The sequence below is a fragment of the Pygoscelis adeliae genome, unplaced genomic scaffold (assembly GCF_000699105.1).
Source record: "Pygoscelis adeliae isolate BGI_AS28 unplaced genomic scaffold, ASM69910v1 Scaffold8, whole genome shotgun sequence".
NCBI lineage: Eukaryota > Metazoa > Chordata > Aves > Sphenisciformes > Spheniscidae > Pygoscelis > Pygoscelis adeliae.
In genome coordinates, this window is record NW_008825260.1 from 122,041 (window position 1) to 140,040 (window position 18,000).

The 18,000-nt window shown below is 41.3% G+C and overlaps 1 long non-coding RNA gene across 2 annotated transcripts in view; it reads left to right on the forward strand.

The window, feature by feature from the left end:
• Positions 1–10,090: 10,090 nt before the first annotated feature.
• Positions 10,091–18,000, forward strand: part of LOC103921519 — a 22,222-nt gene continuing 14,312 nt past the window's right edge. For both annotated transcript variants that reach the window (XR_663853.1, XR_663852.1), the window contains exons 1-2: positions 10,091–10,178; positions 10,476–10,555. This is a non-coding gene — a long non-coding RNA (uncharacterized LOC103921519). The remainder of the gene's footprint in view (positions 10,179–10,475; positions 10,556–18,000) is intronic.

An 18,000-nucleotide genomic window follows, 5' to 3' on the forward strand; every position in this document is an offset into this window, starting at 1 on the left:
CGCGAATTCATTCTAGCTCCTCAACTGTATTTACCAGGGCTAGAGGGGGAGGCTGGTGTGCCTAAGCTCTGACAGCAAGGAGACTTATCTTTGCTAGTTCTTTAGGTACAGTACATGTTCTTACCAATTCCTGCCTTCATTATTTAAAAATAATGTTTCCACATTTTAGAAATTTCCTTTACAAGCGTAAAGGTAGAATTAAAATTCTGATTTTATTTTGAAGTATTTATTTTTTGGCTTCTACTCTGAAGACAGATTATACAAAAGAAAGTAGATTTAATGGAAATTTTTTCATTCCTACAGTTGTGGAAAACACGGGGATCTTTTCTTTATCCTCCTGAGAAATCTGACTCTAACTGCATAATTAGGTGGCTGTTATAAAATGAAAAATTGCAGGATCAAAAGAGATGTACCCGGTTTTATACTTCATCCAAGTAAATATTCTTCTGGTCTAAAGTTACACAGGATGTAGCAATAAAGTATGGTAGAAATTCAATCAGTCCTTGGGTTATGCATTTGTATGTCAGTGCATCTCTTATTGATACAGGCAGTGAGTGTATCTCTAACTACCTACAGATACGTTATGAAATCTTGTATTTATAAAACCTGTAAAATTCTTTTGCTGTGACCATGGCTGCCTTGGTGCATTATATGTGACATGAAGGTGAAGGTCAACTCTTGTTTTCCATGGAAAAAATGGGAACCTGACATGACCTGATCAATGAAAAATATTTAACTAATGTTCTCTAGGTTTATTCTGCTGAACAATACTAAAGTTGATAAACCATTGACCAGATATTTTTTCTCCAAGCAGTTGTTATACAGCACTCAAGCAATTAATAAAAAACCTACGTTTAAAAGAGCCATCTCTTAATTCACTGAACATTACCAAACACGTCATTTTAGCTTTATTTTCCCCTTTCACAGTGGTGAAGATCTGTATGCCCTGGTAGTTATTGCCATGTTTATTGACAAAAAATCTCAAAATAACATCTAAACATGATATAAACAGCACATAGGGGGAGAAATTACAGTAATTGACACAACAGATGGCTAGACAGCATTTTGATCTTCTAGTTACCTGCTGCCAAAGTCAATCCAAATAACATGGTTCTAAAACACTATGAGCCACACGGGAGAGAGAAAATAAGTTGATCTGTTAGTTGACCTAATGAAATCGCCTTTCCTGGTGATTGGTATTCCACATCCGTGTAGTTCTCCAGCTTCCTTCTCCTCCATATCTCCTCTGACCTCCCCTCCATTCCCTCTCCTCTTCCCTTGCAGCCACCAAGGACGTGGGATGGCACATGGCACGGCTGGTCGCGATCTAAACAGACTGTGGACTCATGCTGAGTGGGGGCACTAATTAAGATGCCCTTTCTATTAGGCTTTTCTATCCAGCTGCCAATTATCAGAAAATTTGTAGGAGCTTACCAGGTTTGAGATCTCTGTCCATCTGTTAGATTTGTCTGAAGTGGGCCAGTTGATTCCGTCATTATCAGGGATCAGCGGAGATACAGGGGAGCCGAAGAAGCCTTGTTTCCTTAGGACAGCCACTTAAAAATCACCTGAAAATGAAGTCGTTTAAATTAAAGGTTTTGGTTTTTTCTTCCAGTTAAATAAATACGTAACTGCGGGGATGGATGTGAACTGGGACAGACACCGAGTCCTTAAAACTTTGACAAAACCAAGCAAAACAACCTCCTTCTGGAACAGATGATGGCAGCAATTCCTAGTCCCGGACTGCCCTAATGAAAGCTCAGAGTTTTGAGACAATCCACCCAGAAAAAGCAGTAAACTTCTTGCATTTACTCGGCAAGGACAGCTCTTCAGAGAATTGTGCAGTGAATAATGTTCATTGTAGTCCTTATAACTCAGCTGCCTGCATTTCCACTGGAAAAATAGTTCTATTCTTTCCATCAATCTTATCCATAGTAAATTGTCCTTTTCCATGTAATATTCTAATTTTTCCTGTTGTCTTCATTGACATACGTAGAACAGTCTTATAGCCCATCATGGAGTGGGGTGGATCACGGTATTACTAATCTCACAGAAAACTACCAGTACTGCAATTTTCATTTGCAGAATCAGGAAACATCATCTGGGAAAATCAGTGTGGTGGTGCAATTTGGACGCTGGACAGAAGAGGGTACCCTTTAGATAGCTGAAGATAAAAAAAAAAGACCTTGGCTACGGACACTGAAAACAGCCAGAGGTCGGCAAACTCCCAATGCAGAAGGAAAACTTTTCCAGTGCAGCAAGGCTGTACAAGCCCACGCAGCCTGCGCTGAATAGCCCGGAGAAGGGCTCGCTCACATGCCGCAAGCTGCTTGGACATTTCAGTAAAGACTGCCATAGAGCTCCACGTGAACAGCAGGAGTATGAAATTGCTAGTCCCCGGACTAGTGTTTTGATGTAGACAGAAATCCCGAGTACAGCGTGTTGGGAGCAAGCTATGCTGGTAATATTTCTGCTGCATTCAGAAGGCGGCGGCAAGCTTATAGATTTAATGTTTGATACGCGCACCGGAGCCTCCATACTGTTCGAATCAATGCTTTAGGAGGTTGTCACTTACTCAGTCAAGCCTGTATCTCACAAACCACCTGAGGAAACAAATCCTGTGCTTGGCTGCCTGCGTGCAAATGTGATTTTTGACTCATACTGCTGGATTCCCTGACGTGTATACTCCTGCAGGGGGTAAGTTTGTATTGGCTGCACTGAACAAGCAAAAATGCTTCCACATTGTAAAACATAAAATCCCATAACATTGATTCAAGTTTAATCAATTACACGAGGTAGTTCAGGGAGTAGTTACAGCTGTGCGAAGCATTTTACTCAGAGTTAGAATTTGACTTAGTGTGATAACCAGGCAATAAACTCTGAGTCAGCTGTCAACTTCTGTAGAAATGAGGCATCGCCAGAGCTTAAAGATCTGCTCTGAACATTTCTATCAAATAAATCATATCTCCTGAGTGAATATTTCCACTGTTTTTGACAAGAAGGAAAGAAAACATTGTCTTTGGGTAGATCTAGGGAAGCTAAATAAAGCTGTAATGGTTGCAAGCCAACCATGTCTTCATACAGAATTAATGCAAGTTCAGGGTGCAAAGATGCTTTTAAATCTTGATTTACACTTTGTGTTTTGCAAATTAACAGAGCCCTCACAGCCCTCACATGATCCTCATTGGGTCATTTTTGTGTCTAAAACATATGCCATATGTTTGAAACTGAATCTAATGCTTTTAAAGAAACTAATGATCAGTGTTTTCAATAAGCAGCCTGGAATCTGGTGTTAGCTGATGAGTCATGAAACAAGAAGAAGAACATTTACAGGACATACTACAATATATCAGCTCAGCAGAATTGAAATTTCAGTTTTTCAAATGATGCTTCAGATAGAATTGTCTTTTCAGGGGAGCATACTTTCTCCGCTGGAACTGAACCAGGTGCAGGACAAGCTGCTGCTATGGTTATGCAAGCCCCACCACTAAGACCATTACAAGTATTTTAATCTTCCTTAATTCTTACATTACGGTACAAAAACTTCATTCCAAGCTATGTTTCATCTGTAAAACTGTTTAAAGTGTGAAGTATAAAGTGTGTCCTGAACAAACGTAGCACAGCTTCATTTTGAATTGGTGAAAACCGTAATTACGAGTGACCGGAGTTTATAATGTCATGTTACTTTATCTTTGCTGAATGAGGTGGACATGCCTCGGGGTAGTGTTTTGTAGCTACATTTACCCAAATACATGAGGTCAACCCTGAGAAGACCATTATGGGCTCTTTGAGAACAGTTACAGAAGCCAAGGGAAAAGTATTCCACCCTTGGAGAAGAAATGCTGGCTTGCACAGGAGTGATAGGTAAAAGGGCACCCTGTCTTTTGGCCATAAACTTAGCTTCACACGGATCATGTTCCTTTGCCCATTATTGTACAGTTAACACTGAAAAGACTCAGAGAAGTGCAAAGTAATATTATTTTCTTTATATGTGACATAGAAAACAAATCAGGAGATGAAACTGTGATGTCTGACTGCTTGTTTTGCTCATCTTTGTATTCCCCAAATACACTGAATACTCAGAAGTACTGTCTTCTATTATGGAAGCAGTTGAACAAATCAGATATGTCTTTGCTGCAGTTTCAGAAGAATAATATAAAGCTACTTGTTTAGTCTGTCTTGTTGAGCCAAAATTACATGACATCCTGACAGCAAAATAGACTAATAATCGTAACAAATCTAATTCATCTCTGCTATACTTTGCACTGGACTGAACTTTCTCTGCAAGACAGGGGAATAACTCGTAAATGTATTATTCTGGAGGAATTAGAGGCAAAATCAATACACTTTGCTCACGATGCACATCAGTGGGTTGTCATAACAGTGATTATAAGTTCTCCATCAGTAGCCAGGGCTGGATGCTCAAGCTACTCTAAAAGTTTCTCTCACCTGACAAAACAAGCGTGAGTTAGTGCAGGCCGATGCCACCCTATCTTTTTATTTGAGCGAGCGTAGGAAAAGCTGGCAATCGACACTATAGACCTTGTTGCTCATTTGCCATTGATGGATGCTATGATGCCTTATTAAATGACTTCTTCAGAAATGGCCAGAAGTAGCCTCTATCACAGGTCCATCTGCATTGGTCATGACTTTCCATTTACTCTTTTCAGCAGAGGAAGAAGCTCAGAAAACTAATGTCCACAAACAGGTGACAATTCATATCTTCGCAACGTCAATATTTTTCCTGAGGAAAAGAGGACTCATTGTAAGTAGACAACAATAAGCATTGTATCCTCAGGCTAATGAAGAACTGAATGCTACAATAAAGCTTTGAAAGAAAGATTAGAGACTGCTAAACCGAAAGGAAAATGTGGGGAAACTTTCACTTCAAATTTCCTAAAAATACGAATGGCCAGGTGCAATGCAGGAAAGCTGAGGGAGGTTTTCAAAGCAGAAGGTAAATGCTGTTCTGTTACAGGTACTTGGAGTAGAAACACCAGCGTGCTAAGATTCAAGACAAACCATCCAATGGAAACAGGAAAAATGAAAAATGTTAATAGATTAGTTTTGTGCTACCAAGGGTCTGCAATTTGCAAAGAATCTGTTTGTGAGAATACAAAACCCCGTTAGAAGAGGGGATCACAGTTTACGTTACATCTCAGTGCTGTTTGAGGGGGAAAAGGGCTCTATTATTACCGCTTCTCTGATGGATAAATATGAAGAGTTTTTCACTGCGCATGTCTTACCTGTGGCAACGCGGAGGCATTTTGGCGTGTCCACCTGTAATCCTGTGCTTTGTGTTAGTCTTTTGAGTGTAAGATGCACAACAGGAGTTGGAGGACCAACATCCTGCCAAACCTACCTGATCACCTCCATGAGGTATAAGCAGTGCTGTGCGAGTCCCGAAGGAGCCTTTCGTGGGAATTATTTAGTTCTACATCAGCTTGTCAATTTGTTTCTTAGTTACCTGGCTACTTATTTCCTGGCTGCATAATTAGTGAACACTAATGGGATAAACTTCTGAAACTTCTCCTCCTTTCTACATGGCTAGACAACACATAATCATGTTTAAAATCTAACAGATTAGTAGCACTCGAGTAATGCTTTTTATCTGCTCTCCTACTGTTTGTATCATTCTTTCCCTTCAATAGCTTTTGTATCTATTGGCCAATGTAATGCAAATTTGGCAGAGGAGTAAAGGATTATAAAGATATGAAGTTCCTGTAAGCTTTGGGCAAATGGGTGCCCCCAGTGAAGGAAGGGCTGACGTGTGCCTGCAAGAGTTACCTGCTCTGGTTAATCTCCTGCCACCCCCTCAGCACAGGTGGCCAGTCAGCGCACTCGTAGGGCAGTCACATCCTACAGAGTCTTGCATAGTCAGAGATTCGGAAGCATGGTGGAGGCGAGGAGGTAATGTGGGTTGGGAACTCAGGCTTTTAATACAAGTGAGGTCTTGTAGACACAGTGAGGGCAGCCCTGGTGTTTTCTGAGCGGAGGATGCACGGGGTGGAGGGAAGGAATTGTAGTGTATGCGAATCCATAATAGACCAGGATTCGCTAATTCCACTGCTTGTTGAATGACCTCTCATATTAAGACAACAGTAATGAAATTACACAGAGACGTCCGTAGCGATGAAACAGGTCCGAGGCCAAGCTGGGAAGTCAAATCAGCCGGGCAATCATGGGATCAGCAAAGGATATAGCCTGGCACAGCCGTATCTGTAACGCAACTCAGGCAAGGACTGATAGCAAGGGCCTGAGCTCAAATGCAGCTCCTGAGCCAAGGGGCAGAGGCCCCAGATAACACGTCTCGCAGCTCTTTCTCACACACCACTTTTCAAAGCAGTCTGATCCAAAGTTACACAATGCCACCATATCAAAGCTGACCTTGAAGAGTGGCAGCCAAACCCCTGGGTGGGGGGCAAAGGGGAAAGAGATTGTAGCGCCTGTTTGTGCACTCAGGGCCTGATGGTACACAGTGAAGTAGCTTTAAGGATGTGCGTTGTTGGTTTGGGGTTTTTTTTTTTTATTTGGATTTTTAGACTTGAGCTCCTAAATCTGTTGTTTCTGGAGAAAAATTGCACAAAGGGCTGAATTCTCATTTAGTCAAAAAAACAGTGATCCAGCTGTGGTTTCTCATATGCAGATAAATTTGGATCCTATCCTAGTAAGACTTTCACCACATCTAGTAACTACCCTCCATACCTAGCTTTGTCTCTGCGGCTTCTCAGTTGGTGACCCGTTGTTTATAAGACAAAGACCACCTGGTTGTCAGAAAAACTAGCTAGAGCTGCAGCAGAAAAAGCAGAATCAGAAGGTGGATGGGTTACTTCTGACCAGCCGTATTCATAGAAAGCAAGCTATTGCGGGACACCTTGAGGGAGCTGTTTGAAGTAAATGTGCTGGCTGAACCGTGTGGTACTTGGTGTAGATCCTTGGGCAGAAGCGCAGGTATCTGAGTGCCTTTGTGTAGACAAGTTCTGAGTCATATTCATAGAAGTGTTCATCATTGAACGTTACTGGAAAGAAAGGACATTTTGTGGAAAACTGAGTTTTAACACGTGTAGGCTTCAGGCATTTTAATTAGACAGAGAACTAGTTTGCTACCTAAATATTTCTTTCCTGAGCTTTACACTTTGATCCTGCAGTACGCTATGGAAGATCTTGGCAACAGGGGACAGCTCGTTGCGTTCAATCCTCGATAAGGGGCTACTACTGCTCAAGTGAGCATTAGAAGACATACAAGGAGATCTCGCAGGATTTGAATTGCTCTGGAAAAGGATTGGATACTTGAAAGAAAATTCTCATCTTTTCTGATCTCTGCTAACCCAACCTAATTGAAAGCTTGTTTGAAGGTTGGAAAGAACCGTTATTTAAAAAAAAAACAAAAAAAACTGCAGCTTTGCTTCAACTCAGCAGCTGGAAACCATAACACACATTTTTTTTCTGTTACTCTGAATATGTTCACACTGCTGGAAAAAATTAAGACAGTACAGGATAGTTATATTAAAGTCAATAGGAGTCTTCAGTTTCATTGTGATTGTGATGTGAATTGTTTTTCAGTAAAACTGAACAGTTATATTGAATGTGAAGTGAGGTTTATGAGAATGTATGTCTGCGCCTGGTGTTACACTCACAGGTTCTTGTTTCTCTCATTGCATTAGGTTTCCTCCCCCTGTGGATAAGCAGTAATATGATTAGCATATCGGCAGAGGGAATTTTCGGAGAAAAACAGCATGTCCTTTTTTTGAGTGGTGATAGAGCAGAATTTCTCTCAGACCGTGGAGAAATTCCTCTTATTTAGTGTCATATATAGCTAATATTATTTCACAGAAAACAGATACAAACCTATATAGTTAAATAATTGATTTTCAGGACTGCTTCTGTGATGGGTGTTTATCTTTGTTCTGTCACAAACTGTTATACTCCACTCCTACTATTAGAAGGAGCTCAATAATGTCGGACCAGATGCAGTTACAGCGAATATATCATTTCCCATGAGTAATTAATTTTGCCGTTACAGTGTTTATCTCGCTTTGGTTTGAATTTTTCCAGCTTCAGTTCCCATTAGTTTGCTGTCTTCTTCTGTTAGATGACAGACAGGATAGGACGATACCAATTTTTCCTGTGGATCTGGGGGGTGCTACAATAGGGTGCATCTGCCTTAGTTTTCTGGTTCGTTCCTGCGTCCGTGGCCGATTGTGCATACTGCATGCACGTTGCTTCAGTCCCAGCTCCTCTTTGGATCAAAGCTGCTGGTTCCCTGTAGGAGAAAACCTGGGTGTGTCTGGAGGCTCTACAACAGTTACTGTTCCAGATGGCAGTAGAGATGAGGCTGCACTAAATTTGGCTCCTTGCTCTCTCCCCAGTCCTCCATCGCTGTCCCAACCCCTATGGGGATCATCTCAACCCCTATGTGCCCTCACGGTGCGCAGCACATGCCCTCAGCATCATGTTACAATAATACTGTCCTCCCATTTTTTTTGGCACTTGGAATGGAAAAGACAGGGGGGAGGGGAAAAAAAAAAAGGAAAAGTGATGTTTTAGGATTGCAAGGGCAACAGAGGAGATTTGAAATCAGTGCTGTGCACATGAGCACAGCCCCCACTGTTGCTGGTCCTGAGCAGTCTGTACGTGAGTCACCCTGCACCCCTGGGCTGGGAGGATGCCTGGGGAGGACACGTTTAGAGGAGTGGATGTTGCCTTTGAATCAAATTCCCTTCCGTGACAACCAAACATTTCCACTGATGTAAATGGGCTGCTTTAAATGCATTTAGAGGTTGATGCAGCCACAATGTAGTCAGTGGAGGGAAGGGAAGGGATGGGATTTTCACTGAGAGCTGGGACATGCACAGGGGCATGACAGACAGTAATGAGGGCTGCACAGGTGAGGACAGATCCTGCCCCGTCCTTCTTTTTGGCTGTCTTCGTATGAAGCTGTTCAGATCAGCAAAAATGAAGTGTGTTGCACTCTCTATTTCATTTAGTTGTGGTTAGCACTTAACAAAAAAGGAAAATTGTATTTTCCTATCTATCATTCCATCTCCCTCTTAGTAAAAGGTATACTTGGGTGAACAAAAGAGTGACAGGGACATACCTTAAGTGACAAACCTTGAGCTCCAGAGGCAGGATGGACAGTTCTGTATTTCTAATTAATGACATTCTTCTTAGAAAGTTTGTCTTTAATAAACTGATTTTTTACAATTATGTTTAAATTTGTGAACAACGTCTCCACTATTGAAAAATGATAGCTATGCCCATCATCTGTAGGGCTGTTTACTAGAAAAGCGTGCTACATCAGGTAGAGATGAATGCCATGATTACTGTATAGGATAATGGAGCCCTGAGTTTTTCCAGCTCTGTTTGCGCATTAGCCTGAAATGAACTTTCTTGCTCAGTGGTTTCATTTGTATCATCATTTTCACCACTAAACCATAAAAAATATACACTCCAATTCCCCGACCACTTTCGAGCACTTCCTGAATTAGAAAAAGATTTCATGACTGCTTCTGGACTGAGTATTATCTGCCTTCGTTTAAAGTATTGGCTTGTTTTATGTATTAACTATTAAGACTTCAGTCAGTTATGATGCTTTTCACTGTATTTTCAGTCTTTTCCTCCTTGACTCTTTTGCCTTTCTCTGTTATCTGCAGGGAGAGTCTCAGCCCTGGCAAACTGCTGCCCCTGTTAAGGCTTGGTCAACTCGTAGATATACCAATGTGAGAAGAATGTGAGGTGGTAGGGTTACAATTTCTTTTCCAGTAGAGCTACGTTGCGCAATTCCTCGCATGCACCATTTATAGGCGGACTAACTGCTACAGCTTATTCTGCTGTTCTATGAGAGAATAAACTATTACAAGGTGAGCACCTTTTAACTGATGCACCAGGGATGGCACAAGCTAATCATACTCTTCTAACTTCTGTAGAATAAAATGGTGCAGTTTTGGTGTGTAAACACGTTCCCCTAAGCCAAAGTCTTAAAACCTGATCCGTCGGGTCACTGTGTTTCTCCACTGCTTTCCTTCACCCCTATTTCAGGCCACGTATACGAAGTATGTAGATCGCAGCATGCTGCGTATCGGGTGTCTTCGACAGCTGGCAACACACTTGCCGTACGTGCGTAGCACCAATATTTCCAAATGCAAGAGGGAGCCCAAAAACTTCAAAGGTTTTATAAGGTTTGCTCATAAATTATGTTTTCTCCAGGTGGTGTTTCCATGTGTTTTAAAGTTTGAAAAAAATACTCCTTGTTTTCAAACTGAATAAATGATCAACCTCAAAAAGCAGACACTGTACTGACAGTGTATCAGCACTTTTTTCACCTTTTTGAAGTCCTGAAGGGCACTCTGGGGACTATTGCTTTTTTTTTGCCAACAGTTCTGTAATATAGTTTCTATTTTAATTTTATAAATTTAATATACAATTTGTTGTGCTATCTATGCAGACTTTTGCTTTTTTCTTTATTTTTTGGTAAGGAAAATATCTGTGAGAAGAAATAAATGGAGCCAAAGCAAGTAAACCTGACATGATAGAATCTGGAAACTATATAGCAAAGGTACTTCCCATTCCTTTTATTGAAAGCAGTGCCCATGCTTCCTCATATTTTACTATTGTATTGTCATGTATTTCTTCATATTGTGAGTTATTTTTCAGTATTTTCAATTATTGTTTTGTGTACCTTTTTAAAGTGACATCATTTTAGCTATTTATATGATGATTTCTCTGATGGTAGTAAATGGAAATCCCAGCTGAGTTTCTGTCTTCAGTATGCTAATTGCTAGACAAACAGAGCAAAACCAAATGGTTGCGTCTTGCAGCGTACTGTCTGTTTTAACTATTTGACTATGCTCCCTCTAAAAGTGTTTACAACTTCCAAAACAAATTGTAGTTGGTCTTGAGGGATTTGCTGCAATATACAAATAGAATCTATTCTTTTTCCTACCTAAATGTAGAGGAATAATTTCAAAAGTCACTTGCCTTAAGTGAAGCTATCTGAAGTTCAGACTATTGAAAATAAAATTTATATCAGATGACATAGAAGGTTCTGGAGAGAATTCAGATAATTTAGTTTTGTTATTTAATCAGAGCATGACAGGCATATGCATTTATTGATGTAATACTGCTGACTGGAAGAGTCAATGCGCACAGAAAGACCACTGGAAGCAGCAGCTGCCACTGTCAACAGATTAAAATCAAGGGAGAATTTTAAGTATGTTTCTATTAATTGAATATGTAATAATTTTACTTAGAAGGATTTTAATTACACTTAGTCTCAGTGTCCTCATTATGCACTTACACAGACTAAATGTCCATGATCCTGGAATAAAATATGGTTAGAGAGAAAAGAAAATGGGAGAATAGCAGAAAAGATATTTAAAAGGAGTGATAAGTAACCTAGAGTAAAGACACGATGTCTGTGTAATTCTCACAGCACAACTGTGAATGTGAAATAAGAGCAACTAGATTTTCACTACAGACTTCCTGGGAGGTTTTTTTTAATTATTTTTGTATGAAATAATATAATATAAGCCAATATATACACCGAGGTTATCTAGATTTTAGTCAAGTATGCCACATCCAGAAGATCAAGCTAAGGTTGCCTGTCCAAACACCGTTCTGTTGCTCTACAGTCAGTCTGTCTTCTGCTCTGGGTGAGAAAGTATTTGGCTATGCCTAGGTTACACAGTCAATTATCAGGCTGTCAGGTCTGAATTTTGAACGCTTGCTCTTGCATTCGGGTGCTTGTCTTTTATTGAAGGCTAGAGTACTTCTGTAGATCATGTTCCTTGAGAGAGTTGTTTTTATTAATTTGTTTCAGAAAAAGAGACGTTAAAAATCAATTAAAAAATCACACGCTGAGTGAAACAGATTTCTGTTTTATTCCATGGCTTTGACTGAACTCTGGGACAGGAGAAAAAACATGTTAAGAAATGGCACTGAGTGGAAACAAAGCAGTATGAGAGAGAGCAATGCTTGCGACTGATCTAAGGCAGAAGAGCCATTTTGCAACTAGGGGTGGGGGACAGAGATCCTACTAAAACAGCCCAGATTGTGACTGGGACACCGCAGGGAGAGACTGCTTCCAGACACAGAAATAAATCTTGCAGGCAGCTTCAAGCCATGCACAGTCTGGACGGTGTGGCAGACAGCAACCCTTCCCAGAACTGCTGGAGAGCATCACGGCAGAAACCAAGTCATTTTCAAACCAAATAGAAAGTGCTTTGTTGATTTTAAGTGGGAGTCAAGCACACCAGTCACTGCTGCAGCTGCAGCAGCCACTTTAGCTTGGGAAGAAAAGCCACAGTCGGCAGAAGGTAAATGGGCAAAACTTGAGTCTTATTCTTGATGGCAAGAATATGTGAAGGCGAAGAGGGGAAATGATTGCCTCATCTTGCTGCCGCCGTGGAAGGAAGCCGTCTTGCTGCAGAGGTCTGAAATCTGGAGTGCAGCACTTGAGCATCGTAGTCAACACTAAAAAGTGAAAGCCCGTCGGCACAGCAGGGTCGCAGGCTCTGGAAGGCATCGGCAGGCGGAAAAAGGCTTTTGTCTTTGCATGTGAGAGGTTGGCATTAGGCAGAGCTGGTCATAAGCTGTTCATGTCAAAAAGGCCTTGCCAAAAACCTCCCTAAGAATGCAGGGGACATGTATTCATCTACAAATACATGTTTACAAGCAGACTGCACCTCCAGAATAAACTTTATTGGTGGCAGACATGCCTTCAGCGTTGGATAACAGTTCAGTGGAACAAACTGCTTTGTACATAAACTCGTTTATATGTATATTGATCTGAAAAGAAAAAACAACCAAATAAACCTGGCTTAACTTAGATGAAATGTGGAGTTTGATTAAATTATTTGTGTAGTCCTGAAGATTCGTCCTAAAGATATTATCATAGAATGACCAGAACAGCGTTACCCAGCTCCAGCTTGACAATAAAGGGGCAAGTTTCAATTTTATCTGCATTTTGAAGGAAAAAGGACAGAGATTCATAAGGTGTTACATTAAAATACATGAAAATGGATTAATGAAGCAGAGACAAGCAAAAGAGTCCAAGCTGGTAGCAGGGAAATTGCTGGCTTCCTAAAGCAAGACAGGTATAGATTTGTTGAGACAGGCTGAAAAAATAATCTAGCTCCATTTATCGCACACCAGCAGCGGAGTGCTGCTGTTCGGCAGTCCGTCCAGACAATTAAGGGAAGATTTTCAGTCCACTCACCAGCTGGCTTTTAAAAGGAAGAGGGCAAGGGAATCCCTTGTGATGCTCGATATTGATACTCCTAGGTAAGGTTGAATAGCAGTTCCATCTTGCCACACCAGTTCAAAGGAAAAGCAGGGACGGAGTGATGTACTATGTCCCCTGAGGTGTGACTTGATTGTCAGCAGCTAAAGGCTGCATCAGATTAACCCTCTGCCTACTCCGGATTAGAAAAGTGAGATTTGATCAGATCTTATGCATCTTATGCCCCTGGATACTTCCGTTCCTTGCATCCTAGAGCACTGTCTGGATGATACTGGGCCCAGGACCTTCTTTTCTATTTTCTCTACTCCATTTCACACCCATCAGTCACTCTCCATCCCTGTCAGGGAAGGCTGTTCCCTGGGGATCGTGGCCTGAGGAGTGAGGGTCTCCCCACGGGGCCAGCAGGGCAGGCGGGGGGGGGGCAGCGGGGGGGCCCAGAGTCCCCATTGCCAGGCACATCCCCACTGACATGCAGGGACAAGCTCAGTCCACAGGGTCAGGATTGGGGTCCAGATAAATGGGTCCATGGCCAGGCGCAGGCGTAGCTGTGACACAGCTGCAGCGCACTTCAGGCAGGAACCACGGGCGAGAGCCTCAGCTTAAAAGCAGCTGCCTGGGAAGCAGGACAGCCCTTGGCGGAGGTCTCTTCTCTTTCTCTCGAGGCCACCAGCTGCACTGTCTCGAAGCTGGCCCTGAGCCCAGGAGGCTGAACCCCCAGGAGCTCCTGGGTGCTCCGCAGAACTCATTTCATATATTTGATCAGGGACTCCATCCTATCTGCCACCGACGGCTGACCCTAACTCTCATTCCCTCCTCCTTGTGGTCTTCAGAACTGCCTCACCTACTCTATGCTATCACTAAATTGGGTTCAAGGCAAGTAGCACTTTCTTTGCTACAAGGTCAGCTTTTCCCCAGTCCTTTGCTTGCCAGCTTATGCCGGCAGGTGGTTCTTTGAGCCTCCAATGCTACCCGAATAACAGTGCTTTCTGCTGAATCTATAAAGTGTATTTACAACTTAGATTGCTGATAAATCTTTGAGGAAATTCTGTCTACAAACTAAATACATTCTGGTTTGCCGCAGACTACAGTTTATTGGGCATGTATTTAAGTAGTTTGCAGTGAAGTACAGCTGAGCTGTACAAATATTTGTTACCCTGACTGTCAATCTTACAGGTTGGTGGGAATGTCAAAATAAGAAACAGAATATTAAAAATACGTGAAGTTAAACTCTGAATCATCTTTAGCATTAGCAAGTTAGAGAACAGAACAAATGAAACAGATTTTTTTCAGTACTTACAATTCATTCAGCCTTGGGGTTCATAAACCCAATATGATCATATCGTTGGAAACCAATATCAGAGATGCTGGGGACTCACAAAAAGATGAAGAGACAGGTAGATGGAACAAACCACCAGTGTGATTTGGCTCTTGGAATGTGCCATTTCCTTGTGAAAATGACAACCTGCACATATCTACTGTGGAAAATAATGTTTGAAAAAGCAGTGCTACCACAAGAAATAGCCGATGGTTACACAGTTGGGTTTTTTTTACATCAGAAGGATGCAGATTAGGGAGAAATAGTGCCTTATTTAAATACCAGGAAGGAGGGAGATAAAGGGCATTGATTCAAGTGTTTTGTATGAGAAGGTCTCAGGCAGCGAATACAGTATGGAGCAGCCTTAACAGCAAGAGATAACTGCTCCTGAATACAGCAGCAGTGGATTTATTGGCACCTGACAGAGCTGGTGTTGATGCTTCAAGGCAGCACCTACAAGCTCAGGCAGCATTTGAGAGCAGTTCAAATACCATCAGCTAATACATCATATCGTATGTGAAATTCTGAATTATGTTAATGCTGTCTGTTAGCATTGCTGTACTTGGGAAAGGAAGTTACAAGTAAATGTCTCCCAACAGGGCTTTCCTATAAACCCCTTGGGTTTGCTATAAACCCCTTGGGAACAGATTTTATTCAGAATTTTATATGGAGGACTAGAACTTAAACTATGAAAGAAACAGACCTCTTTCATTTTCTCTTTCTTTAAAGCATCATAACTAAGCAGATCCTGGACAAAGAAAAGTCTAGGCAAGGTGGGATTGAGAGTCTTACGCTCCCTATGTACTTTAAATGCTTTTGAAAATCCTACTTATTGCAAAATGCATTTATTTAATGGCTATCAGAAAGCTTGATAAAATAAACAGAGCTTAAACTAACTGCTTTGGGAAATATCTTGGTAACTTTTGTTTTGCAGAGTAGGCGGTGTTGTTTATTGAGTCACAGAGAAGAACATTGCCCAGGCTACAGCTTCTGGTGGGTGGAAGGTCCCGTCCTTGCGTCCACCCTCTTCCACCACAGATATACATGAATCTTCATCGGAGATCGATGTCTCGGTCTACTGGCTGAGAATAGGTTCCCATTTCCAACTTCTTTCAGTAGTTTTTTAAATAGGTTTTCCTCCAGATAACTAGGCTAACTACACTTACTGTGCCATACACAATTTTAACCTGCATTGTTCGTGAGTGCAATTTGAAATACTGGCTTACTTGGAATTTCAGTGCTGTGCATGACAAGGGACTAGATGTATAGGTGATAGGTGATGCAGTTCTTTATGTGTATTAAAGATTACTTCCCCGTCATGTATTTTGCACTTTAAAAATACTGATAGATGCAGATAAAAACATGATCAGCAATTACAAATAACATTTTCAAAATCAAATAAAACCCTTATCCGTTAAATCAATAAGCAGTGATCTGATTCATCTGATTCTGAGGATTAATTCTGTAAGCCAGCTTACTGTTCAAATCTGTAGAGAAAAAGGAAACATGAATGCTATAATTAAGATATGTTCCACTCAGAGCAATAATTCTGTTTTAAAACTTGAGTGCATCAGAAAATCAAGTGTGGCCTGAGGTTTTTAAAGCCTTTGGTCTATTAGGTTATACTGATGGCAAAAAATTTGTATTTAATTTAGGAAGCAAATGCTACAGATTCTAATAATTCTTTAATTGAAATTCAAGTGAATACAAAATGTGAGCTTATTTGACTAGCAGGAAAAGTAACCAAAAGTCTTTTTGGCATATGAGGGGAAACAACCTTATTCAGCAAAGATCTTTCCTTTAAATTACAGGATAACATTTGCAATTATTATAAGATTTTGGCCAGACATTTGTTTTTAAAAGAGCTATTTGTCCTTCTTAAACTGAGACATGAGGGCAGCTCTGTTGTTAGAAAATATTCTCTGAATGAATGAGGTGAGTTATTCCAGCAGACAGAGAGCAGATGTACTGCAGATGAAATCATTGCCCTGCAGAAAAACTAAGGAATGTTACATGGTACGTAACGCATTGTACTGGGATTCGTACAATGTGAGCGGGCTCTTCCGTTACTCATTCTTATAATGTCTCAGGGTTTGTCTTTGGATGCGGATGAAGAGTTGATGAATAGTTTCCCACTAGGAAGACAGTCCTTTGGTTCATATGCAAAAAGTTTCAAGTGACTGAGCATCTAACTTTGGATAAGCATTTATATTATTGAAATCAGATATTTAAATATGCGTATACACATTCCAAAATCCATTCGTATATGGTTTTGGTTTTAGTGTTTAGAGGTGAAAATATAATGCACGTTCTTTATTCCTTTCAAATGCCTAGTCAGTCCTTAACCGTGAAGCACATTCTAGCGGTGACCTCTGCCCGGTGAAAGCTGTTTCCTGTTGTCTTTCTGCCACTGTGATGGCTCTTCTATACACTGCCAAGGCTTCGTGTTCAATCAAGATATCTGAGTCTTGAAAATCATCTTGATATTTTTCTCTTCAAAAAACCACTGTACGTGAGTCAATAATAGGTTGATTAGCTTTCTCTGGAGATGTACCTTTTTAGTGTCTATTTATTGATTTCTTCTAGCTACAGCACAATAAAATAAAATGACAGAAAAAATATGCCTAATTCGGTGATTCTGACTTAAGCAGCATACAAAAGAGGAATTAATTTTTCCTTTCTATCATCGCAATCAGACGGTACAAGAAGGATGTTAAAATTTTAGAATTACCCCTTATACCTATCCTGAAGTCTTTCACTTTCGTTTGGCCATATATTTATTTTATCACTGGGCAACAGTGGAGGGAAAAATCAGTCAAGTTAAAACCTTTTTTTCATATAGTCCCATTACTCCATCTTCATCTATTTGTCTATAGAAGGCCACCTGACCAGGCAGACCGAGTGGATGAGGCCCTCTATAGACAAGTAGGAGCAGCCTCATGCTCACAAGCCCTGTTCCTCATGGGGGACTTCAACCACCCCGATATCTGTTGGAGGGACAACACGGCAGGGCATAAGCAATCCGGGAGGTTCCTGGAATGCGTCGATGATAACTTCCTTCTCCAAGTGGTAGAGGAGCCAATGAGCAGAGGTACTATGCTGGACCTTGTTCTCAGCAACAAGGAGGGGGTGGTGGGGAATGTGAAGCTCAAGGGCAGCCTGGGCTGTAGTGACCATGAAATGGTGGAGTTCAAGATCCTTAGGGCACCGAGGAGGGCGCACAGCAAGCTCACTACCCTGGACTTCAGGAGAGCAGACTTTGGCCTCTTCAGGGATCTGCTTGGTAGAGTGCCATGGGACAAAGCCCTGGAGGGAAGAGGGGCCCAAGAAAGCAGGGTAATAGTCAAGGATCACCTCCTCCAAGCTCAGGAGCGATGCATCCCAACAAAGAGGAAGTCAGGCAAAAACACCAGGAGGCCTGCATGGATGAACAAGGAGCTCCTGG